The following is a 27897-nucleotide window of genomic DNA, read 5'->3' on the forward strand; positions in this document are numbered from 1 at the left end:
CCAAAACAATATCCCAGTACACCTCAAACCAGGCAACACCCTCAGACAGAGACTAGTGCATCCTAAAGACCCAGACCCCCCAAACAAATCTGGTGTAGGCTATCCAGTGTAATGATAAATGCACCGATTCATATTTTGGGGAAACAAAACAACCAATAAGCCGACACATGGCACAGCATAGACAAACTATTTAGGTCAAGACTCAGCTGTCTACCTGCACCTCAAAAAGAAAGAGCACTCCTTTGAGAACAAAAAAGTAGATATTCTGGACAGGGAGGACGGATGATATGAAACAGGAATGAGGGAAGCCATCTACATCAAGGTTGAAAAACCATCCCTGAACAGAGGAGCTGGTCTGCAACACCACCTATCTGGAGCTGAACGCCCAGAAGACAGTGGAGATGATCATGAACTTCAGGAAAGTCACATCCCCACCATCGGCCCTCACCCTGTTGGACTCTCCCACCCCCGTCTCCATCGTGGACTCCTTCCGTTTCCTGGGCAACACCCAGGACCTCAAGTGGGAGCCGACCATCAGCTCCTTCATCAAGAAGGCCCAGCAGAGGATGTACTTATGAGGAAACCTAAAGTGCCGACCGAGATGCTAGTGCAGTTCTACACGGCCATCATCGAGTCCATCCTCACCTCCTCCATCACCGTGTGGTTCCCCGGCGCCACAGACCGGGACAAGAATCGACTGCAGCGTGTACGTGCTGCTGAGAAGGTGATTGGCTGCAAGCTCCCATCCCTCCAGGACCTGTTCTCCTCCAGGACCAGGAGGCGTGTGGGTCGGATCACAGCGGACTCTTCTCACCCTGGACACAAACTATTCTCCTTTCTCCCCTCAGGCAGGAGATTACGGTCCATCCAGACCCACACCTACCCCAACCTGAACAGTTTTTCCCCCTTGGCCATCAGACTCATGAACAATAACAAGATCTGATAGTTCAGTTACACCTCATTTTTACTACCTATTCTGTGTTATACATGTTTTTATGTTGCACGATTGTACCAAGATAAATTCCTTGTTTATGAACCCGTTCTCAAACAATGGCAATAAAACTGTTCGGATTCAACCCGATGCTATCACGTTAGCTCAGTAGCTAAAGTGCTTCACCGATGTATTGTCGTGGAGATAAAAGTCACTGTGAATGTCCATTTCGCGTTCTCGACTCTCATTTTCAAGAGGATGTAGTATCCGAGGTGGTTTAAAATACAAATCCGTGATCCACAATAGAAAAAGGAGAAAGTGTGGAATCCAATGAACCCTTGTACCTAAGTTACGGTCAAAGCGAAAAAAGATACGTCCTGCACTGCCTCTCTAGTCCTTCACTCTCACTTTCCTCATCCACGAATCTTTCATCCTCGCTCAAATTAATGGGGTAATCGTCGCTTTCTCGGTCCGAATCTCTCTCGCTGCATTGTAAACAATGGGGAAATGTGAGGAGTCCTTCCTCCTGTGACGTCACGCTACTTCCGGTACAGGCAAGGCTTTTTTTTATCAGCGACCAAAAGTTGCGAACTTTATCGTCGTTATTCTCTACTAAATCCTTTCAGCAAAAATATGGCAATATCGCGAAATGATCAAGTATGACACATAGAATGGATCTGCTATCCCCGTTTAAATAAAAAAAATGTCATTTCAGTAGGCCTTTAAGCCTCCAACAAATATCAGGGGTTAGCAACATTCTGGTTATGTAGGATTATTTCTCTGGACACTCAAGTCCCCGGATGGAATGTCTAACAGACAAGTTTGTTAAGCCGTAAATTTGTCCGAACAATAACCGAGACGGTTTGTTCGAAATGGAAACTGGAGGTACCAAATTATGTGCAATTTTACCCTGGTTTTTAAGATTTTGTTCAGGAGTGTATGTACTGTACATGTTTAACTTGGACTTATAAAGTCCTGCTGTGATGCCACACGACTTACTGTAAATGGCAACTAGCAGGTGTTGATTCGTGGGTGTGAGAGAAAGCAATTGTTGCGGACGCACACACAGACCAAGAAGCATCTCAGCAAGATATAGGTCGTTGTTCACATTTATAAGACGTCTCAGAAAGAGACGAAATGACAAGTGACTAAAAGATGAGACACATGAGTGTACAGGACAATTTGTTGGCCATATTCAAGTACGTCAGTGCAAAGTACATTTTCACTATGAATCATCTTCAAACCTCCCTTCTGTTACACACATACTTTAGGCCTTTAGTCCATCTCATTCACTGGCTTTGTGTGTGTGTGTGTGTGTGTGTGTGTGTGTGTGTGTGTGTGTGTGTGTGTGTGTGTGTGTGTGTGTGTGTGTGTGTGTGTGTGTGTGTGTGTGTGTGTGTGTGTGTGTGTGAGTGTGTGTGAGTGTGTTCTTGTATTTCTACCCTTCTTGAGACATCAACAAGGCCAAGTACCTTCCATATGAGTGAGGACATAAATCATGGTCCCAATACGGAAAACCATTGCGTCTAATAGAGAATGTCTCATTTGCACCCCTGGTGGTGAAATCTTATCAAAATTAGGGTGGTGCCAAAAAGGAGGGATTTTTCAAATTGACTGTGTGTTGGTTTTAAAAGGGACCCCCCTCTGGTCAACATATGAAATAACAAGTGTGTGTAAGAAATTGAAATGCACCCCCTTTGGCCAAAATTAATTTAAAAAAATAAATAAATATGTATATAGAGACATACTGTAATAACGAAGTAAATGATGAAGATGAAAAAACCATTACAAACAAAAAATTGTAAAAAATATTTAAAAAATTAACTAAAAGCAGTCTTTTTCTCACAATGTGTCGACTTTTTTCCTATAAAATTGGGAACAATTTCTCATATTCTTTCTGTTTCTGTAATATTGCAATATTTTCTCGTAAAATAATTACTTCCATCCATCCATTTTCTACCGCTTATTCCCTTCGGGGTCGCGGGGGGCGCTGGAGCCTATCTCAGCTACAATCGGGCGGAAGGCGGGGTACACCCTGGACAAGTCGCCACCTCATCGCAGGAAATAATTACTTTTTTATGTAAAATTATTACTTTTTTATGTACAATTATTACTTTTTTATGTAAAATTATTACTTTTTAATGCAAAATGCTGACATTTGTCATATAAAATTCTGACTTTTATCACAATATTGCCAACTTTTTTGTTGTTCTTGTCAAATAGTGACATTTATGACTTTTGTCATAATTTTGCCAAGTAAAATTCAGATTATTATTATAATACTGCCAACATTTTTAAGTTTTCCTATAAAATATTGACTTTTGTCGAGTAAAATTACGACTCTTTTCATAAAATTGCGACTGTTGTCGAGTAAAATTCCAACTTTTGTCATAATATTGCACAAATGTTCAGTTTTTCTTGTAAAATTTGGACTTGCGTTGAGTAAAATTACGACTCTTATTATAATACTGCCAAAATTCTAAGTTTTTCCTGTGAAATTGTGACCTTTTTCTTGTGACATTGTGACCTTTTGCATAGTATATATGTATATATTATTAATGTTGTAAATACAAATCTTTATATATCTAGAAAGGGTGGTCCTAAAGAGGTAGGCCTTTTTTTCCGGAGGTCTCAAAAAGGTGAGAAATACAAGAATGTGTGTGTGTGTGTGTGCGTGTGTGTGTGTGTGTGTGTGTGTGTATTCTTGTATTTCTACCCTTCTTGAGACATCAACAAGGACAAGTACCTTCCATATGAGGACCGGTGAACAAGTTAGGACATAAATCATGGTCCCAATACGGAAAACCATTGCATCTAATAGAAAATGTCTCATTTGCACCCCTGGTGGTGAAATCTATCAAAATTAGGGTGGTCACAAAAAGGAGGGATTTTTCAAATTGACTGTGTGTCGGTTTTAAAAGGGACCCCCCTCTGGTCAACATATGAAATAACAAGTGTGTGTAAGAAATTGAAATGCGCCCCCTTTGGCCAAAATTAGATCAAAAAAATAAATAAATATGTATATAGAGACATACTGTAATAACTTGAATTAAATGATGAAGATGAAAAACCAATTACAAACAAAAAATTATTTTTTTTTTTTAAAAATTAACCAAAAGCAGTCTTTTTCTCACAATGTGTCGACTTTTTTCCTATAAAATTGGGAACAATTTCTCATATTCTTTCTGTTTCTGTAATATTGCAATATTTTTTCATAAAATAATTACTTTTTTATGTAAAATTATTACTTTTTTATGTAAAATTATTACTTTTTAATGCAAAATGCTGACATTTGTCATATAAAATTCTGACTTTTATCACAATATTGCCAACTTTTTTGTTGTTCTTGTCAAATAGTGACATTTATGACTTTTGTCATAAGTTGCCAAATAAAATTCAGATTATTATTATAATACTGCCAACATTTTTAAGTTTTCTTATAAAATATTGACTTTTGTCGAGTAAAATTACGACTCTTTTCATAAAATTGCGACTGTTATCGAGTAAAATTGCAACTTTTGTCATAATATTGCACAAATGTTCAGTTTTTCTTGTAAAATTTGGACTTGCGTTGAGTAAAATTACGACTTTTATTAGTTTTTCTTGTGAAGTTGTGACCTTTTTCTTGTGACATTGTGACCTTTTGCATAGTATATATGTATATATTATTAATGTTGTAAATACAAATCTTTATATATCTAGAAAGGTTGGTCCTAAAGAGGTACGCCTTTTTTTTCCGGAGGTCTCAAGAAGGTAGGAATACAAGAAATACGGAAAACCATTGCATCTAATAGAAAATGTCTCATTTGCACCCCTGGTGGTGAAATCTATCAAAATTAGGGTGGTCCCAAAAAGGAGGGATTTTTCAAATTGACTGTGTGTCGGTTTTAAAAGGGACCCCCTCTGGTCAACATATGAAATAACAAGTGTGTGTAAGAAATTGAAATGCGCCCCCTTTGGCCAAAATTAATTTAAAAAAATAAATAAATATGTATATAGAGACATACTGTAATAACTTGAATTAAATGATGAAGATGAAAAACCAATTACAAACAAAAAATTTAAAAAATATTTAAAAAATTAACTAAAAGCAGTCTTTTTCTCACAATGTGTCAACTTTTTTCCTATAAAATTGGAAACAATTTCTCATATTCTTTCTGTTTCTGTAATATTGCAACATTTTCTCGTAAAATTATTACTTTTTAATGCAAAATGCTGACATTTGTCATATAAAATTCGGAGTTTTATCACAATATTGCCAACTTTTTTGTTGTTCTTGTCAAATAGTGACATTTATGACTTTTGTCATAAGTTGCCAAATAAAATTCAGATTATTATTATAATACTGCCAACATTTTTAAGTTTTCTTATAAAATATTGACTTTTGTCGAGTAAAATTACGACTCTTTTCATAAAATTGCGACTGTTATCGAGTAAAATTGCAACTTTTGTCATAATATTGCACAAATGTTCAGTTTTTCTTGTAAAATTTGGACTTGTGTTGAGTAAAATTACGACTTTTATTAGTTTTTCTTGTGAAGTTGTGACCTTTTTCTTGTGACATTGTGACCTTTTGCATAGTATATATGTATATATTATTAATGTTGTAAATACAAATCTTTATATATCTAGAAAGGTTGGTCCTAAAGAGGTACGCCTTTTTTTTCCGGAGGTTTCAAGAAGGTAGGAATACAAGAAATACGGAAAACCATTGCATCTAATAGAAAATGTCTCATTTGCACCCCTGGTGGTGAAATCTATCAAAATTAGGGTGGTCCCAAAAAGGAGGGATTTTTCAAATTGACTGTGTGTCGGTTTTAAAAGGGACCCCCCTCTGGTCAACATATGAAATAACAAGTGTGTGTAAGAAATTGAAATGCGCCCCCTTTGGCCAAAATTAATTTAAAAAAATAAATAAATATGTATATAGAGACATACTGTAATAACTTGAATTAAATGATGAAGATGAAAAACCAATTACAAACAAAAAATTTAAAAAATATTTAAAAAATTAACTAAAAGCAGTCTTTTTCTCACAATGTGTCAACTTTTTTCCTATAAAATTGGAAACAATTTCTCATATTCTTTCTGTTTCTGTAATATTGCAACATTTTCTCGTAAAATGATTACTTTTTAATGCAAAATGCTGACATTTGTCATATAAAATTCGGACTTTTATCACAATATTGACAACTTCTTTTGTTGTTCTTGTCAAATAGTGACATTTATGACTTTTGTCATAATTTTGCCAAGTAAACTTCAGATTATTATTATAATACTGCCAACATTTTTAAGTTTTCTTATAAAATATTGACTTTTGTCGAGTAAAATTACGACTCTTTTCATAAAATTGCGACTGTTATCGTATAAAATTCCAACTTTTGTCATAATATTGTACAAATGTTCAGTTTTCCTTGTAGAATTTGGACTTGCGTTGAGTAAAATTACGACTTTTATAATATTACTGTCAAAATTCTAAGTTTTCTTGTGAAATTGTGACCTTTTTCTTGTGAAATTGTGACATTTTGCATAATATATATGTATATATTATTAATGTTGTAAATACAAATCTTTATATATCTAGAAAGGGTGGTCTAAAGAGGTAGGCCTTTTCTTTTTTTTTTCGGAGGTCTCAAGAAGGTAAGAATACAAGAATGTCTGTGGTCTGTGTGTGTGTGTGTGTGTGTGTGTGTGTGTGTGTGTGTGTGTGTGTGTGTGTGTGTGTGTGTGTGTGTGTGTGTGTGTGTGTGTGTGTGTGCGTGTGTGTGTGTGTGTGTGTGTGTGTGTGTGTGTGTGTGTGTTTGTTGTCAACCGTGTCCATTAATGCACCCAATTTTAACCATATGATATTTACAGCAGATTATTATCTTTGTGGAAAGACGGTTATGGATTAAGCCGTGTGTGTTTTTGTTGTGTGGAGTTGTTGTTGTTATCGAGGCGGTTTTACAATAGTCAACTTAAACTCCCCTAAGGTGAAAGAAATGGCACACACGCTTTTTTGGCTGTAGACAAGTGCCGCCACACTCTTCCAGGGTCAGCAAGCCTCATTAAATTTCCGCTACTGTGTTTTTAATTTAAGAACTTGCCAAGGTTTGAAGCTGCACAGCTATCTGGGAGAAAAAGCTCCACCGGAGCATCACCATCATCATTCAAAAGTAAGGTTGCGCAATAATAACGGTGTACGTTATAAATTATATCAATTTGGCCGACGATAGAGCTTTTAATAGTGTCGTCGAGGTGTATAACGGTATGAACATGTCATATCACGGTTATCGTTATTATCGCGATATTGACAAATGTGCTCGAAAATTATTATTTTTTAAATAACCAAAACAAATAGACACACTGTTAGCAAACCCACTATTTTGCATGTTTTGTGTTTCTTATGCTTCACTGACAGTGTGTTAGTCTTAGTATTTTATCTGTTTTAATGACTAAGCTCTTATTGTTTTGAATATAGATTTGTACTGTAGCATTTATTTAAATGAAAAGTGCGTAACAAATAAAATCTATCATTTGTTAAAAATATTTTCTGGCGAGCGTTGTGGCGTCTTACTCTGTTCAGCAACCCATGAAGGCAACGTAAAAAAAAAACCTCTGCCTCGTGTTCCTCTGAGTATAGAACAATCACTCTTGTCTAGGGTTGTACGGTATACCGGTATTAGTATAGTACCGCGATACTAATGAATCATATTCGGTACTATACCACCTCTGAAAAGTACCGGTCCACCACCCCCCGCCCCCTTCGTGTCATTGCTGGTTTACGAGCAGAGGAGCATGTTCGGCAGTGCACAATCACGGAGTACTTACAAGCAGACACAGTGTGTGGACAGAAAAGGGAGAACGGACGCATTTTGGCTTAAAAACTAACGATAAAGGTGAAGTTATAACACTGAAACACCCTCAGGAAGAGGTGCTTTAAGACATGGCTAGGTAGTTAGCGGCTAAAGTCCAGCCCCAGTCTGCAGTGTTTTAGCTACTTCTAAATCACTAATCCTCGCCTCCATGGCGACAAATAAAGTAAGTTTCTTACAAGTATCATCCCTGCAGGACGAGGAATAGCTAAACATGCTTCACTACACACCGTAGCTCACTGGCATCAAAATGTAAACAAACACCATTGGTGGATCTACACCTGACATCCACTGTAATGATACCAAGTACAGTAGCGTATCTAGTCGATACTTCTACGATTACGTCGATATTTTTTGGCATCACAAGACCTTCTTTCGTTTTTCTAAAATGTATATTATGTTTATAAACTTAGGAAATATGTCCCTGGACACATGAGGACTTTGAATATGACCAATGTATGATCCTGTAACTACTTGGTATCGGATTGATACCCAAATTTGTGGTATCATCCAAAACTAATGTAAAGTATCAAACAACAGAAGAATAAGTGATTATTGCACTTTAACTAGCCGATAAATGCTTTAAAATGTAATATCGGAAATTATCGGTATCGTTTTTTTTATTATCGGTATCGTTTTTTTTTTTTTTTTTTAATTAAATCAACATAAAAAACACAAGATACACTTACAATTAGTGCACCAACCCAAAAAACCTCCCTCCCCCATTTACACTCATTCACACAAAAGGGTTGTTTCTTTCTGTTATTAATATTCTGGTTCCTACATTATATATCAATATATATCAATACAGTCTGCAAGGGATACAGTCCGTAAGCACACATGATTGTGCATGCTGCTGGTCCACTAATAGTACTAACCTTTAACAGTTAATTTTACTCATTTTTATTAATTACTAGTTTCTATGTAACTGTTTTTATATTGTTTTACTTTCTTTTTGATTCAAAAAAATGTTTTTAATTTATTTATCTTATTTTATTTTATACATTTTTTTAAAAAGGACCTTATCTTCACCATACCTGGTTGTCCAAATTAGGCATAATAATGTGTTAATTCCACGACTATATATATCGGTATCGGTTGATATCGGTATCGGTAATTAAGAGTTGGACAATATCGGAATATCGGATATCGGCAAAAAAGCCATTATCGGACATCCCTAATCACAACATCTTCTTTCGTTTTTTAATTAATTTATATTATATTTATAATCTCAGGAAATACGTCCCCGGACACATGATGACTTTGAATATGACCAATGTATAACGACTTGGTATCGGATTGATACCCAAATTTGTGGTATCATCCAAAACTAATGTTAAGTATCCAACAACAGAAGAATAAGTGATTACCGTATTTTCGGAGTATAAGTCGCTCCGGAGTATAAGTCGCACCGGCCGAAAATGCATAATAAAGAAGGAAAAAAACATATATAAGTCGCACTGGAGTATAAGTCGCATTTTGGGGGGAAATTTATTTGATAAAACCCAACACCAAGAATAGACATTTGAAAGGCAATTTAAAATAAATAAAGAATAGTGAACAACAGGCTGAATAAGTGTACGTTATATGAGGCATAAATAACCAACTGAGAACGTGCCTGGTATGTTAACGTAACATATTATGGTAAGACTCATTCAAATAACTATAACATATAGAACATGCTATACGTTTACCAAACAATCTGTCACTCCTAATCGCTAAATCCCATGAAATCTTATACGTCTAGTCTCTTACGTGAATGAGCTAAATAATATTATTTGATATTTGACGGTAATGTGTTAATAATTTCACACATAAGTCGCTCCTGAGTATAAGTCGCACCCCCGGCCAAACTATGAACAAAACTGCGACTTATAGTCCGAAAAATACGGTTTTACATTTTAACAGAAGTGTAGATAGAACATGTTAAAAAGAGAAAGTAAGCAGATATTAACAGTAAATGAACAAGTAGATTAATAATTCATTTTCTACCACTTGTCCATTAATAATGTTGACAAGATAATAGAATGATAAATGACACAATATGTTACTGCATATGTCAGCAGACTAAATTAGGAGGCTTTGTTTGCTTACTTAAAAGGCAAGTTGTCTCGTATGTTCACTATTTTATTTAAGGACAAACTTGCAATAATAAACATATGTTTAATGTACCCTAAGAATTTTTTTTGTTCAAATAAAGCTAATAATGCCATTTTTTGGGGTCCCCTTTATTTAGAAAAGTACCGAAAAGTATCAAAATAATTTTGGTACCGGCACCAAAATATTGGTATTGGGACAACACTACTCTGTTCTAAGAGAGCACATGTTGTAAGTTCAATGTGCACAATTGAATATTGTAGTTGCTCGGACAGCAATGGGTTTACCGTATTGTTCGGACTATACAGTAAGTCGCAGTTTTTTTCATAGTTTGGCCGGGGGTGCGACTTATACTCAGGCGCGACTTATGTGTGAAATTATTAACACATTACCGTAAAATATCAAATAATATTATTTAGCTCATTCACGTGAGAGACTAGACGTATAAGATTTCATGGGATTTAGCGATTAGGAGTGACAGATTGTTTGGTAAACGTATAGCATGTTCTATATGTTATAGTTATTTGAATGACTCTTACCATAATATGTTACGTTAACATACCAGGCACGTTCTCAGTTGGTTATTTATGCCTCATATAACGTACACTTATTCAGCCTGTTGTTCACTATTCTTTATTTATTTTAAATTGCCTTTTGAATGTCTATTCTTGGTGTTGGGTTTTAGCAAATACATTTCCCCAAAAAATGCGACTTATACTCCAGTGCGACTTATATATGTTTTTTTCCTTCTTTAATATGCATTTTCGGCCGGTGCGACTTATACTCCGGAGCGCCTTATAGTCCGAAAAATACGGTAGTTGCTCAGACAGCAATGGGTTTATGTAAGTTGAGATTGGGGTATAATGACTCTTGTTTTCATGTTAGCATTTACGCTAGCAAGCTGGCGCCAGTTAGTACGTGAGTTTGTAAAAGTGCCGTTATTAATCACGATTTGTCCCCAATTTTAATTTATAACGGTAATACTAAACCGTAGGGAGTTTTATCCCGGTTATCAGTTGTACCGTTTATTGTTAGATCCCTACTATCGTCGTATCATGATCATTTGACAAATTTGACAGTGACAAGTGACGGAAGGCGTTCTCAACGCAACGAAGCATCCTCGCTAGCAACTGTGCCTTCAACAACAGCATTGTCTCTTTTTTACAAACACGAGTTCTGTATTAAGCTGTCAATTTTCCCGTCATTTTATCACCGTGAGAACTAGAATAAATTGTGTAAAATATGGAATTCCAACAGCTTCACAACAGGCGAATGCCAGCATGTCGGATCAATCCCCTGTCAAACTCTTTGCCCAGCCATTTGTCTGGCACTTTGGAGTAGAAGCTTTGTCTTGGCTGTCACTCTCACTTCTTTTCTACCAAGGAGACATTTTTTGTTGAAAAAAAGGAGCAATTGAATGAGTTTGGAGAAAGCTTTTGTCTGACAGAGAAGCACATGTGGCTGTCACTTCTAAGTCCCAGCTTTTAGAAGTGGGATTTAGCAACTCTGCTCTCCTGTTGTCATTATAATAATGATGCCTTGTCCTCAAAACACCACTTGTGTATCTAACTTGTAGAACATAAACATCATCTGTTCAGTTTTACTATAGTGACACTACACTTTATGATAATGACACTACCCTTTATGATAGTGACACTACACTTAATGATAATAAATATACACTTCATGATAGTGACACTACACTTTATGATAATGACACTACACTTTATAATAATACATCTGCACTTCATGATAGTGACACTACACTTCATGATAGTGACACTACACTTTATGATAATGACACTACACTTTATGATAGTGACACTACACTTAATGATAATAATTATACACTTCATAATAGTGACACTACACTTCATGATAGTGGCACTACACTTTATGATAATGACACTACACTTTATGATAGTGACACTGCACTTAATGATAATAAATATACACTTCATGATAGTGACACCACACTTTATGATAGTGGCACTACACTTAATGACAATAAATCTACACTTAATAATAATACATCTACACTTTATGATAGTGACACTACACTTTATGATAGTGACACTACACTTAATAATAATACATCTACACTTTATGATAGTGACACTACACTTAATGATAATAAATCTACACTTCATGATAGTGACACCACACTTTATGATAGTGGCACTACACTTAATGATAATAAATCTACACTTCATGATAGTGACACCACACTTTATGATAGTGGCACTACACTTAATGATAATAAATCTACACTTAATAATAATACATCTACACTTTATGATAGCGACACTACACTTAATAATAATAAATCTACACTTTATGATAGCGACACTACACTTAATAATAATAAATCTACACCTTATGATAGTGACACTACACTTTATGATAGTGACACTACACTTAATAATAATACATCTACACTTCATGATAGTGACACCACACTTTATGATAGTGGCACTACACTTAATGATAATAAATCTACACTTAATAATAATACATCTACACTTTATGATAGTGACACTACACTTAATAATAATAAATCTACACTTTATGATAGTGACACTACACTTAATAATAATAAATCTACACTTTATGATAGTGACACTACACTTTATGATAGTGACATTACACTTAATGATAATAAATCTACACTTCATGATAGTGACACCACACTTTATGATAGTGACATTACACTTAATGATAATAAATCTACACTTCATGATAGTGACACCACACTTTATGATAGTGGCACTACACTTAATGACAATAAATCTACACTTAATAATAATACATCTACACTTTATGATAGTGACACTACACTTAACAATAATAAATCTACACTTTATGATAGTGACACTACACTTTATGATAGTGACACTACACTTAATAATAATACACCTACACTTTATGATAGTGACGCTACACTTAATAATAATACATCTACACTTTATGATAGTGACACTACACTTCATGATAGTGACACTACACTTTATGATAGTGACACTACACTTAATGATAATAAATCTACACTTCATCATAGTGACACCACACTTTATGATAGTGGCACTACACTTAATGATAATAAATCTACACTTCATGATAGTGACACCACACTTTATGATAGTGACACTACACTTAATAATAATACATCTACACTTTATGATAGTGACGCTACACTTAATAATAATAAATCTACACTTTATGATAGTGACACTACACTTTATGATAGTGACACTACACTTTATGATAGTGACACTAGACTTAATGATAATACATCTACACTTTATGATAGTGACACTACACTTTATGATAGTGACTCTACACTTTATGATAGTGACACTACACTTAATGATAATACATCTACACTTTATGATAGTGACACCACACTTAATGATAGTGACACTACACTTTATGATAGTGGCACTACACTTTATGATAGTGGCAATACACCTAATAATAATAATCTACACTTTATGATAGTGACACTACACTTTATGATAGTGGCACTACACTTTATGATAGTGAAACTAGACTTAATGATAATAACTCTACACTTTATGATAGTGACACTACACTTCATGATAGTGACACTACACTTTATGATAGTGAATCTACACTTTATGATAGTGAATCTACACTTTATGATAGTGAATCTTCACTTTATAATAGTAAATCTACACTTTTTGATAGTGACACTACACTTTATAATACTGACACTAAACTTTATGATAGTGGCTCTACACTTTATGATAGTGAATCTACACTTAATGATTGTAAATCTACATTTTATGATAGTGACACTACACTTTATGATAGTGACACTACACTTTATGATAGTGACACTATACTTTATGCTAGTGGCACTACACTTTAGGATAGTGGTACTACACTTTATGATAGTGACACTACAGTTTATGTTAGTGGCAATACACTTTATGATAGTGACACTACACTTTATGATAGTGACACTACACTTTATGATACAGACACTAAACTTTATGATAGTGGGTCTACACTTTATGATAGTGACACTACATGTTATGATAGTGGCACTACACTTAATGATAGTGACACTAGACTTAATGATAATACATCTACACTTTATGATAGTGACACTACACTTTATGATAGTGACTCTACACTTAATGATAGTGACACTACACTTAATGATAATACATCTACACTTTATGATAGTGACACCACACTTAATGATAGTGAAACTACACTTTATGATAGTGGCACTACACTTTATGATAGTGGCAATACACCTAATAATAATAATCTACACTTTATGATAGTGACACTACACTTTATGATAGTGGCACTACACTTCATGATAGTGAAACTAGACTTAATGATAATAACTCTACACTTTATGATAGTGACACTACACTTCATGATAGTGACACTACACTTTATGATAGTGAATCTACACTTTATGATAGTGAATCTACACGTCATGATAGTAAATCTACACTTTATGATAGTGACACTACACTTTATAATACCGACACTAAACTTTATGATAGTGGCTCTACACTTTATGATAGTGAATCTACACTTAATGATTGTAAATCTACATTTTATGATAGTGACACTACACTTTATGATAGTGACACTACACTTTATGATAGTGACACTATACTTTATGCTAGTGGCACTACACTTTAGGATAGTGGTACTACACTTTAGGATAGTGACACTACACTTTATAATACAGACAGTAAACTTTATGATAGTGGGTCTACACTTTATGATAGTGACACTACATGTTATGATAGTGACACTACATTTTATGATAATGACACTGCACTTAATTGATATTGACACTACACTTTATGATGGTGACACTACACCTTAGCATAGTGACACTACACTTTATGATAATGACACTACACCTTATGATATTGACACTACACTTTATGATAGCGACACTACACCTTAGTATAGTGACACTACACTTTGTGATAGTGACACTACACTTTATGATAGTGAGACTACACCTTAGTATAGTGACACTACACTTTATGATATTGATACTACACTTTATGATAGTGACACTACACCTTATTAAAGTGACACTACACTTCATGATATTGACACTACACTTTATGATAGTGACAATACACCTTAGTAGTAGTAATACATGATAAAGACAATAACCACATTGTTTGAGTGGAGATCTGCTTCAAAAATAAAGCACAACTGAAATGTTGCCAGTCATATAAATAAAAAACATATCTCACTTTCCTTGTTTTTGCCAAAGTAGTTGTTACACTAATGAAATTTGGAGACCTGCTCTATCATAAAGCTGCCCACTTTTTTTTTTTTTTTTTTTTTTACTGATTTAAGTTAAGCACTACAGACTGTTAAATAAATGTTTTTCTTTTAGTCCGTTAATTTACAGGAAATATTCCTACTTCAAAAAAGACTTCACATTTTATTCAATTTTTTTATTTTTATTTTGCATGAAAAAATTGATTATTGAACAAGTAGTTTCCCTGGTATTCATGTTGTTCCAAAACCTGCGTATGTACTTAAATTTAGCTGGGAGTTAAATGGTATAAACTGCGTGTGTGTAGATTGTCAGTCAAAGACAAAGGCTGAATGGATGCAACTCTTAAATCTTCAACAAACAAGAAGAGTAGAGTTGCCTTCACACAGCCTTTGTGGATAGTATAACACTCCTTTCACACAAACAAAAAATTAATAAAAAATGTTCAGGGAGTTGGCAACCATACGAGTGAGCTATGGCCCCTCCGCAGTGCAGCTTCTAAATCAAAAATCCTTGCCTCTACGGTGGTAAATAAACTGTGTGTCTCACATGTACCATTATCACTGGCGGACTACGGGACAAAGAATAGCTAAATGTGCTACACTTTACATCGCAGGAGGATACAAAAACCGCTAACCTGAGCTTTTAAATGTAAACAGAGGTGCGTGGATTGACACAAATACAGACCGTAACTATACCAAGTATAGTTTCAGTTACTTTTTATTATCACAAACTCGTTTTTGTTATTCTTTACAAACTCTGGAAGTCTGCTTCTGTTTAATTATTTTGCACTATTGACTTTATTATACAGTATGTAATGAAGGGAAATAAGGAAATCATTTGAATATTAATTGATATTGTTACACATCCTGTGTTTTTGTCTGATTATACCAATCCTGCCCGTGTAACTACTTTATATTGGATCGATACTCACATTTCTAGTATCACTCAAAACTAAAAAAGTAAGTAAAAAGTAATATAATAATAGCATCCAAACAACAGAACAATAAGGCCTTAGTGTCATGGCGTGGACTTTTACGCAGCTTGCTGCGAGGATTGTTTTCCCGGAATGCAAACAGACTGGACCAGACATCGGTAGAAAGTAGGATCATGATTTAATTTCTACTCAAAAAAGGTTACAAACAAAAGGCGCTCACAGCGGAGGAACAAAACTTGGCGCAGGTAACAAAACTAACACATGGGCAGAAACTATGGACATGAAACAAAACTTACCTGGCAGAGCATGAATCAATGGCAGGAACAGCAAAATCAGAGTAGCACATAGCAAGAACAGAGTAATGTCGCCAGGACGACTGACCGGCAATGGCAGGCCTAAATAATGTCTCTGATTAGTGCTCGGGAAGCAGGTGAGCGGGCGAGCACTAATCAGAGACAGGTGAACACAATGAGTAGCGACAGGTGTGATCCGAACAAATGAGGCAGGTAAACTAATGAGTCGCCATGGTGACAAAACAAACAAGGAAGCGCAGACGGGAACTAAAGAAGTCCAAAACTAACAGAACATACCTGTAACTAAACAAAACATGATCCGGACCAAGGAATCATGACACTTAGTTCATTTTGTCAGGTGTGTAGATCTGACGTTGAGCAACTCTAACATAACGTTGAAACGACCTGCTTTTTGACAACGTTTATTCAATGTCAGTGTTAGAATAATTGTTTCTAAGTTATCACAAAAACTTTGTGTTACATTGAGTGCCTGGTGAGAAGCAAAAGCTGTCTTTGGAACCTACCAAGAGCTTACTAAGGCTCGTAAAACTCCACTGTGTAGGGGGGAAGCAACATGAAGGTGTTCTGTTTTCTTTCATGTGTTGTAATCAAACAGAAAGATATTGTCTGACCCAAGAACTACAAAAGCGAAGAGGAAGCAGGACCAGACTCCCCCTCCAGGCGACCTCTTTTTGAACCTCCTTTTTCAACTGTTTTACGGACCTCTTTTTCAACTGTTTTACGAACCTCTTTTTGAACTGTTTTACGAACCTTTTTGGACTCTTTTATGACCTTTTCTGTAAACTGTTGATTGATTGATTGATTGATTGATTGATTGATTGATTGATTGATTGATTGATTGATTGATTGAGACTTTTATTAGTAGGTTGCACAGTGAAGTACATATTCCGTACAATTGACCACTAAATGGTAACACCCGAATAAGTTTTTCAACTTGTTTAAGTCGGGGTCCACTTAAATTGATTCATGATACAGATATATACTATCATATATACTATCATCATAATACAGTCATCACACAAGATAATCACATTGAATTATTTACATTATTTACAATCAGGGGTGTGGAGGGGGGGGGGGAATGGACATCAAGTAGTGGACATAGAGAGAGAGAGAGAGAGAGAGAGAGAGAGAGAGAGATCAGAAGGCATAAGAAAAAGTATCTGCATTTGATTGTTTACATTTGATTATTAGCAATCCGGGGAGGGTGTTAGTTTAGGGTTGTAGCTGCCTGGAGGTGAACTTTTATTGTGGTTTTGAAGGAGGATAGAGATGCCCTTTCTTTTATACCTGTTGGGAGCGCATTCCACATTGATGTGGCATAGAAAGAGAATGAGTTAAGACCTTTGTTAGTTCGGAATCTGGGTTTAACGTGGTTAGTGGAGCACCCCCTGGTGTTGTGGTTATGGCGGTCATTTACGTTAAGGAAGTAGTTTGACATGTACTTCGGTATCAGGGAGGTGTAGTGGATTTTATAGACTAGGCTCAGTGCAAGTTGTTTAACTCTGTCCTCCACCTTGAGCCAGCCCACTTTGGAGAAGTGGGTAGGAGTGAGGTGGGATCTGGGGTGGAGGTCTAGAAGTAACCTGACTAGCTTGTTCTGAGATGTTTGGAGTTTAGATTTGAGGGTTTTGGAGGTGCTAGGGTACCAGGAGGTGCATGCGTAATCGAAAAAGGGTTGAACAAGAGTTCCCGCCAGAATCCTCAAGGTGCTTTTGTTGACCAGAGGGGAAATTCTGTAGAGAAATCTCGTTCGTTGGTTAACCTTTTTGATTACCTTGGTTGCCATTTTGTCACAGGAAAGGTTAGCCTCTAGAATGGAACCTAGGTAGGTGACCTCATCTTTCCTGGTGATGACACTGTCACCTACTTTTATGTTGAAGTCATTGACTTTGATGTGGGACCCAAACAGGATGGATTCTGTTTTACCCAAGTGGATGGATAGCTTGTTGTCAGCGAGCCAGGTGCAAGTTCTACAGAGCTCAGCACTGAGGATTTTCTCCACCTGTGACTTGTCCTTGTCTGATACCAGTTTACGACCTTTTCTTTTGAACTGTTGTAATCAAAGGCGATGGCTGTTTACGACCTCGTCCCTTAGAAGCAGCTGTTGTCATGTGGTCAGAGAAAGTCCAGATAAAGGGGCAGGCGTACAATCTCTCGGCAGAGCGTAACGACACTGAACAAGGGTACAGATGTCCAAGCGTCTCTCCTCAAATTGAGCCAAATTGAATTCTGTCTCTGTTTAATTCTTTGCTTCTTGTCTTGTTTAATAGATGTCATCAGTGTTTGAACCTGACAGTCAGGTTGCCCATTGAAATTTGGTCATTTCCCGACCAACAACGTGGATCCAACGTTGGACCTCAACGTTGTCTCAATTTACAAATACAACTGTTTTGCAACGTTGTTTCAAAGTCCCTTTTAAAAGACATGTATGTATAATCAACATCTTGTACCTGCTGGGATGTCAGCAGCCAAATTAGGAGCCTAACCCATTTTAAAATGTGTCTTTTATTACTCATATGCCAAGTAATCTATGGTGAAATACATCATCATCGCAAGAGGCTGCAAAATACACTATATTGCCAAAAGTATTTGGCTACCTGCCTTGACTCACATATGAAGTTGAAGTGCCATCCCATTCCTAACCCATAGGGTTCAATATTATGTCGGTCCACCTTTTGCAGCTATTACAGCTTCAACTCTTCTGGGAAGGCTGTCCACAAGGTTGCGGAGTGTGTTTATAGGAATTTTCCATCATTCTTTCCAAAAGCGCATTGGTGAGGTCACACACTGATGTTGGTGGAGAAGGCCTAGCTCTCAGTCGCCGTTCTAATAGGTGTTCTATCGGGTGCAGGTCAGGACTCTGTGCAGGCCAGTCAAGTTCATCCACACCAGACTCTGTCATCCATGTCTTTATGGGCCTTGCTTTCTGCACTGGTGCACAGTCATGTTGGAAGAGGAAGGGGCTCGCTCCAAACTGTTCCCACAAGGTTGGGAGCATGGAATTGTCCAAAATGTTTTGGTATATCCTGGAGCATTCAAAGCTCCTGAAAAACAACCCCACACCATAATTCCTCCTCCACCAAATTTCACACTCGGCACAATGCAGTCCGAAATACCGTCCTCCTGGCAACCTCCAAACCCAGACTCGTCCATCAGATTGCCAGATGGAAAAGCGTGATTCATCACTTCCAGAGAATGCGTCTCCACTGCTCTAGAGTCCAGTGGTGACGTGCTTTACACCACTGCATCCCACGCTTTGCATTGGACTTGGTGATGTATGGCTTAGATGCAGCTGCTCGGCCATGGAAACCCATTCCATGAAGCTCTCTGCGTACTGTACGTGGGCTAATTGGAAGGCCACATGAAGTTTGGAGCTCTGTAGCAACTGACTGTGCAGAAAGTCTTTGCACTATGCACTTCAGCATCCGCTGACCCCTCTATGTCAGTTTACGTGGCCTACCACTTGGTGGCTGAGTTGCTGTTGTTCCCAAACTTTTCCATTTTCCTATAATAAAGCCGACAGTTGACTTTGGAATATTTAGGAGCAAGGAAGTTTCACGACTGGAATTTGTTGCACAGGTGGCATCCTATGACAGTTCCACGCTGGAAATCACTGAGCTCCTGAGAGCGGCCCATTCTTTCACAAATGTTTGTAGAAACAAGCTCCATGCCTAAGTGCTCGATTTTATACACCTGTGGCCGAGCCAAGTGATTAGGACACCTGATTCTGATCATTTGGATGGGTGGCCAAATACTTTTGGCAAAATAGTGTATGTCGCGATATAGATTTTCGACCATATCAGGATATTTGGCAGCATGCTGGGTTTCGCTTTATTCAAATGGTCCCAAGCAAGCCGTGTTGCAAAACATGCATGAAATTCCTGCTCACACGTGTGCAACTCAAAAACTGCTGATAGTATCATCAGAATAGCGGACACACCAGTGCTTGATTCAGCTGCAGCAATCTCTTGCATTCCGGCTGTAAAAAAAGAGCTATTTCATTTACAGCGCATCCCAGTTCCACACGTTTTCCCTGCTAGTTTGCACCTTCAGGGCTGTGTTATGTAACATTGTGAACAACAGTTAATTATTGTTATAGTGAGCGGTATGCCGGGTGAGTTTTTCTTTTCTTTTTTTTTTTTTTTTTTTACACATTTGTAGTAAAAAAGATGATAAGCAAGTTTTAAAGGGGCTGCGTGAGGCAACTACTTTAGTAGACGTTTTCTGTGCCACGCCAGTTTTTGGATGGGATTGCATCGATGTATGGTTGAATGTACCCACACCCAGGGCCGCCCCTGGCTAAATTAGGGTAACGAGAATGTTATTTGGATATCATCTCTATGAAAACACTGACGTGTTTTTACTAATCTGCTGCAAAAAATGTGAGTCTCTCACAAGTCTCTCCCGTTGAATAGCCCAAATGATGAAAAAGAAAGGACCTAAAATTAGAGATGTCCGATAATGGCTTTTTTGCCGATATTCCGATATTGTCCAACTCTTAATTACAGATTCCGATATCAACCGATACTGATATATACAGTCGTGGAATTAACACATCATTATGCCTAATTTTGTTGTGATGCCCCACTGGATGCATTAAACAATGTAACAAGGTTTTCCAAAATAAATCAACTCAAGTTACGGAAAAAATGCCAACATGGCCTTGCCATATTTAATGCATTATTTTTTTTAACATGCCTCAAAACAGCAGCTTGGAATTTGGGACATGCTCTCCCTGAGACAGCATGAGGAGGTTGAGGTGGGCGGGGTTTGGGTGTATATTGTAGCGTCCCGGAAGAGTTAGTGCTGCAAGGGGTTTCTGGGTATTTGTTCTGTTGTGTTTATGTTGTGTTACGGTGCGGATGTTCTCCCGCAATGTGTTTGTCATTCTTGTTTGGTGTGGGTTCACAGTGTGGCGCATATTTGTAACAGTGTTAAAGTTGTTTTTACGTCACCCTCAGTGTGACCTGTATGGCTGTTGATCAAGTATGCCTTGCATTCACTTGTGTGTGTGAAAAGCCGTAGATATTATGTGACTGGGCCGGCATGCAAAGGCAGTGCCTTCAAGGTTTATTGGTGCTCTGTACATCTCCCTACGTCCGTGTACACAACAGCGTTTTAAAAAGTCATACATTTTACTTTTTGAAACCGATACCGATAATTTTGAAACTGATACCGATAGTCATACATTTTACTTTTTGAAACCGATACCGATAATTTTGAAACCGATACCGATAATTTCCGATACTACATTTTAAAGCATTTATCGGCCGATAATATCGGCAGTCCGATATTATCGGACATCCCTAGTTATAATGGAACCCAGAAGAACACCACTAATATAACTAAAGAAGTTGAACAAATGACTACTGACTGCATTTGAAGAAAACAAGCTACAACAACACTTTAGTTCGGGGGTCAGCAACCCGCGGCTCTTTAGCGCAGCCTTAGTGGCTCCCTGGACCTCTTTCAGAGATGTGTGAAAATTGAAAAAAAATATTTTCATTTTAATATGGTTTCTGTTGGAGAACAAACATGCCACAAACCTTCCTAATTTTTAGAAATCCCACTGTTTATGTTAAACATGCTTCACTGATGAGAGTATTTGGCGAGCACCGTTTTGTCCTACTAATTTCAGCGATCCTTGAACTCATCTTAGTTTGTTGACATGTACAACTTTCCCCGACGCTGCCACAGAAAGACGTGTTTTATGCCACTCCTTCTTTGACTCATTTTGTCCACCACATGTTTTATGCTGTGCGTGAATGCACAAAGGTGAGCTTTGTTGAAGTTATGGATTTGCTGGAGTGCTTATCAGGCATATTTGGTCAATCCATGACTGCAAGCTAATTGATGCTAACATGCTATTTAGGCTAGCTGTATGCACCTACTAAACTCAGTGGCCTAGTGGTTAGAGTGTCCGCCCTGAGATCGGTAGGTCGTGAGTTCAAACCCCGGCCGAGTCATACCAAAGACTATAAAAATGGGACCCATTACCTCCCTGCTTGGCACTCAGCATCAAAGGTTGGAATTGGGGGTTAAATCACCAAAAATTATTCCTGGGTGCGGCCAGCGCTGCTTCTCACTGCTCCCCTCACCTCCCAGGGGGGTGAACAAGGGGATGTGTCAAATGCAGAGGTTAATTTTACCACACCTAGTGTGTGTGTGACAATCATGGATAGTTTAACTTTAACATTCTATACCCCCACGAATCACGGGGCCCTACGGACACCAAAGATGTGCACATAACGAGGGGCGGCCCTCTTTAAGAATTTAACACTAACTTTGCATTCTCTTTAAAAACCTGCTCAGTGGCCTTGTGGTTAGAGTGTCCGCCCTGAGATCGGTAGGTCGTGAGTTCAAACCCCGGCCGAGTCATACCAAAGACTATAAAAATGGGACCCATTACCTCCCTGCTTGGCATTGGAATTGGGGTTTAAAGGCCTACTGAAACCCACTACTACCGACCACGCAGTCTGATAGTTTATATATCAATGATGAAATCTTAACATTGCAACACATGCCGATACGGCCGGGTTAGATTACTAAAGTGCAATTTTAAATTTCCCGCGAAATATCCTGCTGAAATGGGACGTTATGATGACGTTTGCGCGTGACGTCACGGATTGTAGAGGACATATTGGGACAGCATTGTGGCCAGCTATTAAGTTGTCTGTTTTCATCGCAAAATTCCACAGTATTCTGGACATCTGTGTTGGTGAATCTTTTGCAATTTGTTTAATGAACAATGGAGACAGCAAAGAAGAAAGCTGTAGGTGGGAAGCGGTGTATTAGCGGACGGCTGCAGCAACACAAACACGTAGCCTGTGTTTCATTGTTTACATTCCCGAAAGATGACAGTCAAGCTTTACCATTGACCTGTGGAGAACTGGGACAACAGAGACTCTTACCAGGAGGACTTTGAGTTGGATACGCGGTACCGTGAGTACGCAGCTGCGGCTTCCAAACATTTGATCGCTTGCCCGTACGTGCGTGCCGCTATGTGCATGTCACGTACGTAACTTTGGGGAAATATATGTGCTGTATGAACTTTGCGGAGGTCAACGGTACTTTGGGCTGTGGGATTGAGTGTGTTGTGCGGGTGTTTGAGTTGTATTGGTGGGTTATATGGACGGGAGGGGGGAGGTGTTTGTTATGCAGGATTAATTTGTGGCATATTAAATATAAGCCTGGTTGTGTTGTGGCTAATAGAGTATATATATGTCTTGTGTTTATTTACTGTTTTAGTCATTCCTAGCTGAATATCAGGTCCCACCCGCCTCTCACAGCATCTTCCCTATCTGAATCGCTTCCACTGCCCTCTAATCCTTCACTCTCACTTTCCTCATCCACAAATCTTTCATCCTCGCTCAAATTAATGGGGTAATCGTCGCTTTCTCGGTCCGAATCGCTCTCGCTGCTGGTGGCCATGATTGTAAACAATGTGCAGATGGGAGGAGCTCCACAACCTGTGACGTCACGCTACTTCCGGTACAGGCAAGGCTTTTTTTTTATCAGCGACCAAAAGTTGCGAACTTTATCGTCGATGTTCTCTACTAAATCCTTTCAGCAAAAACATGGCAATATCGCGAAATGATGAAGTATGACACATAGAATGCACCTGCTATCCCCGTTTAAATAAGAAAATCTCATTTCAGTAGGCCTTTAACTTTTATTGTAAATTTCTCCTTGGAATGAGTATTTACAGGATAGCAGGACTCACATCGAGGAATACCTCGATCGGGCTGCAGAAAAACACAACTCAAACGCTGCCTTGTTGAATGATTGATTGATTCCCCCCCCCAGTTGCATACATTTGGCACAAGCTCACCATGTGATGCTTCATTAATACACTGACTCACTGCATTAGTGAGCACTGTACTGTACTTTAAAATGCAACCAGCTGTAGCTTATTCTTAATGGTTCCATGTGTTGGAGTGCACCTGTGCATATCCTCTCATGCTTTTTGCATCTGTTTATCTTTGAACCAGCTGCAGATGTTGCTAATTAGTGAGTGCGCATGTGTGTTGTCATTCATCCAAATTCATTCAGCAGTCAAATTGTGCAACACACGCACGGCGTGTCCTCATCCTGGATGCAATTAAGGTGAGAAGGATGGATTGTTTGGAACATGCATTGCGCAGCTTAAATGAAAGAGATAAGGAGTCATTGTGGGATATTTAAAAAAATATAAAAAAAACTCACGGGTCCCATCGAATCGAGTCGCGATGGTGTCCAGGAAGGTGTTCTGAGGCGCGATCAGACCCCGCATGACGGGCATCCGAGACCGGGTGGAGCCGCGTCTCTCCCGGCGCTCCGAGCCATTGCCGTCCGCGGCGGTGGTCACGAAGCCCGGGAGGAACCTGGACGTGGCACCCGGCGCTCCTCCCAGCCCCTGGAGGAGGGCGCCGAGTCGCGACACCCGGGACTCCACGGTCCGAATGTGGGCAGGTGATCCCGGCCGAAAAGAAGCGAAGAGATGCCCGTGGATGTCTGGAGGGGGAGAGGATGGTCACATTTACGCACGGGTGTGCTGCAGCGCGCCCCTCTCCTCCTCCTCCTCCCCCTCCCCCTCCTTCTCCTCCTATACACCCCCTCTCCTTCTCCCCTGCTGATAGTTTGGAGTCAAATACTCCTTTGCTCCAGCAGCACTCTTACATACGCGCATTTCTTAGTTGATAGCATCACACCTGCCATTGAACGCCTCCGGGGTTTGAAGATGCAGGTGATGAAAGAGTGGAGGCACATGAGCTGTCAATCAAACTGGGGGTGGGAGTCTGACATTTTTTTCCCATTGGTGTAAATTTTCAAATCAAATACCGAGTGTTGTTTTAAAGTCCCATCATGTCAGAGTATAAAGGACGTCCTCCGTGAGATTACTTGTGAGAAAATGGGGCCATCTGCTGGTCAGCTCTTTTTAAAAGGCAATATGTTTAAATTAGGTTTTATATGGGATTTTTTTTTTTTTTTAAATCACTGTTTATTTTATTGCTGCAAGTGAGTAGCCTTACTATGGGATGTAAAAAAAAACACTTTTATAGCAGATATATTTTAAATGTTTAAAGTTAAAGTAAAGTACCAATGATTGTCACACACACACACACACACACACTAGGTGTGGTGATATTATACTCTGCATTTTTGACCCATCCCCTTGTTCCACCCAATGGGAGGTGAGGGGAGCAGTGAGCATCATTGGGGGCCACGCCCGGGAATAATTGTTGGTGATTTAACCCCCAATTCCAACCCTTGACGCTGAGTGCCAAGTAGGGAGGTAATGGGTCCCATTTTTATAGTCTTTGGTATAGACTCTAACTACTAAGCCACTGAGCAAGAGGCCTTAGCTTACCTTTCTCACATTTAACTATTTTTGTAGATTAAATGGTACATCTAAAATGTTAAATCCATCCATCAACACAACAAAATATTAAATCCAAATCAAAATGATCGATCTAAATGTTGAATCTAAATCTAAATTTTACAGTAAAATCTAAATGTTGACTCTAGTGTAAATGTTAAGTCTAAATGTTGAATCTAAGTGCTAATTCTAAATGTTGGCTCTAAATATTAAATGCCAATCAAAATGATGAATCTAAATGTTGAATCTAAATCGTAAATCTAAATGTTACAACTAAATATTAAATCAAAATCAAAATGATGGATCTAATTGTTGAAACTAAATGTGGAATCTAAATCTAAATTTTACAGTAAAATGTAAATGTTGAATCTACATCTAAATTTTACAGTAAAATGTAAATGTTGACTCTAATGTAAATAATAAGCCTAAATGTTAAATCTAAATCTTAAATGTTGAATCGAAGTGTTAAGTCTAATTGTTGAATCTAAGTGCTAATTCTAAATGTTGGATCTAAATATTAAATCTGAATCAAAATGATGAATCTAAATGTTAAATCTAAATCGTAAATCTAAATGTTGCAACTAAATATGAAATCCAAATCAAAATGATGAGTCTAAAAGTCGAATCTAAATGTGGAATCTAAATCTAAATTTTACAGTAAAATCTAAATGTTGAATCTACATCTAAATGTTGCAGTAAAATCTAAATGTTGACTCTAATGTAAATAATAAGCCTAAATGTTAAATCTAAATCTTTAATGTTGAATCGAAACGTTAAGTCTTAATGTTGAATACAAGTGCTAATTCTAAAGGTTGGATCTAAATATTACATCTAAATCAAAATGATGAATCTAAATGTTGAATCTAAATCATAAATCTGAATGTTACAATTAAATATTAAATCCAAATCAAAATGATGAATGTAAGTGTCAAATCTAAATGTTGAATCTACATCTAAATTTTACAGTAAAATGTAAATGTTGACTCTATTGTAAATAAAAAGTCTAAATGTTAAATCTAAATCTTAAATGTTGAATCGAAGTGTTAAGTCTAAATTAAGGCTGAAACGACGCGTCGACGTAGTCGACGTCATCGGTTACGTAAATACGTCGACGCCGTTTTTGTGCGTCGACGCGTCGCATATTTACGTCACACTACCGTCATGGCGGAGCGCAAAGCAGACTGTGCGAGCGAGGGGAAAAACGCACGCCAAAAGTCGTCAAAAGTGTGGGAGTATTTCAATACACAGCCTAATAATGTTGTTGTATGCACAGTGTGTCGAGCGGAAATGGCCTATCATAGCATAGGCAGCACAACGGCTATGAACGAACATTTGAAAAGAAAACCATCAACCATCAACTAGTCAATCGTCCGCGTTAGCATACGTTGTCATCATTACACAAATACATGAATGTGTCATTTGTATCTGCTAGGGGTGTAACGGTATGTGTTTTGTATTGAACCGTTTCGGTACGGGGCTTTCGGTTCGGTACAGGGGTGTACCGAACGAGTTTCTAAGCTAAAGCTAACTTTAGCTGCTAAAGTCTTAACAAGTTGCTTTGCTTGTCTGCCTCTGTCTCAGCACGCAGCATTGTCCCACCCATACAACCATCTGATTGGTACACACGCAGCATTGTCCCACCCACACAACCATCTGATTGGTACACACGCAGCATTGTCCCACCCACACAACCATCTGATTGGTACACACGCAGCATTGTCCCACCCACACAACCATCTGATTGGTACACACGAAGCATTATCAGCCAATCAGCAGTGCGTATTCAGAGCGCATGTAGTCAGCGCTTCAGCGTGGAGCAGATAGGTGTTTAGCAGGTGAGCATCAGGCAGCGGACTCTCCCCAAATGATAATAAACACCTCCCAGTCAACTACTAGTAACATCACTATGAGCCCGTTGACCTACTAGAAACTTAAACTGCAGCTCAGCTCGCTCGCAGTCCTGGTTTGAGGTGAAGGCTAATTACCTCTCAGTTCCAGCCACATCGACCCCTTCTGAGCGCCTATTTTCAGCTGCTGGGAATATTGTAAACAAGAAAAGAACCAGAGCATGTAGACATGCTAACCTTTCTTCATTACAACTGTTAGTCAC

The 27897-nt window shown here is 38.0% G+C and overlaps 1 pseudogene; it reads right to left on the reverse strand.

The window, feature by feature from the left end:
- The window catches only part of LOC133658961 (potassium voltage-gated channel subfamily H member 3-like), a 92406-nt pseudogene extending 67467 nt beyond the window's left edge, over window positions 1-24939 (reverse strand).
- Window positions 24940-27897: the final 2958 nt, after the last annotated feature.

This window comes from Entelurus aequoreus, linkage group LG01, assembly GCF_033978785.1.
Source record: "Entelurus aequoreus isolate RoL-2023_Sb linkage group LG01, RoL_Eaeq_v1.1, whole genome shotgun sequence".
NCBI classification, from domain to species: domain Eukaryota; kingdom Metazoa; phylum Chordata; class Actinopteri; order Syngnathiformes; family Syngnathidae; genus Entelurus; species Entelurus aequoreus.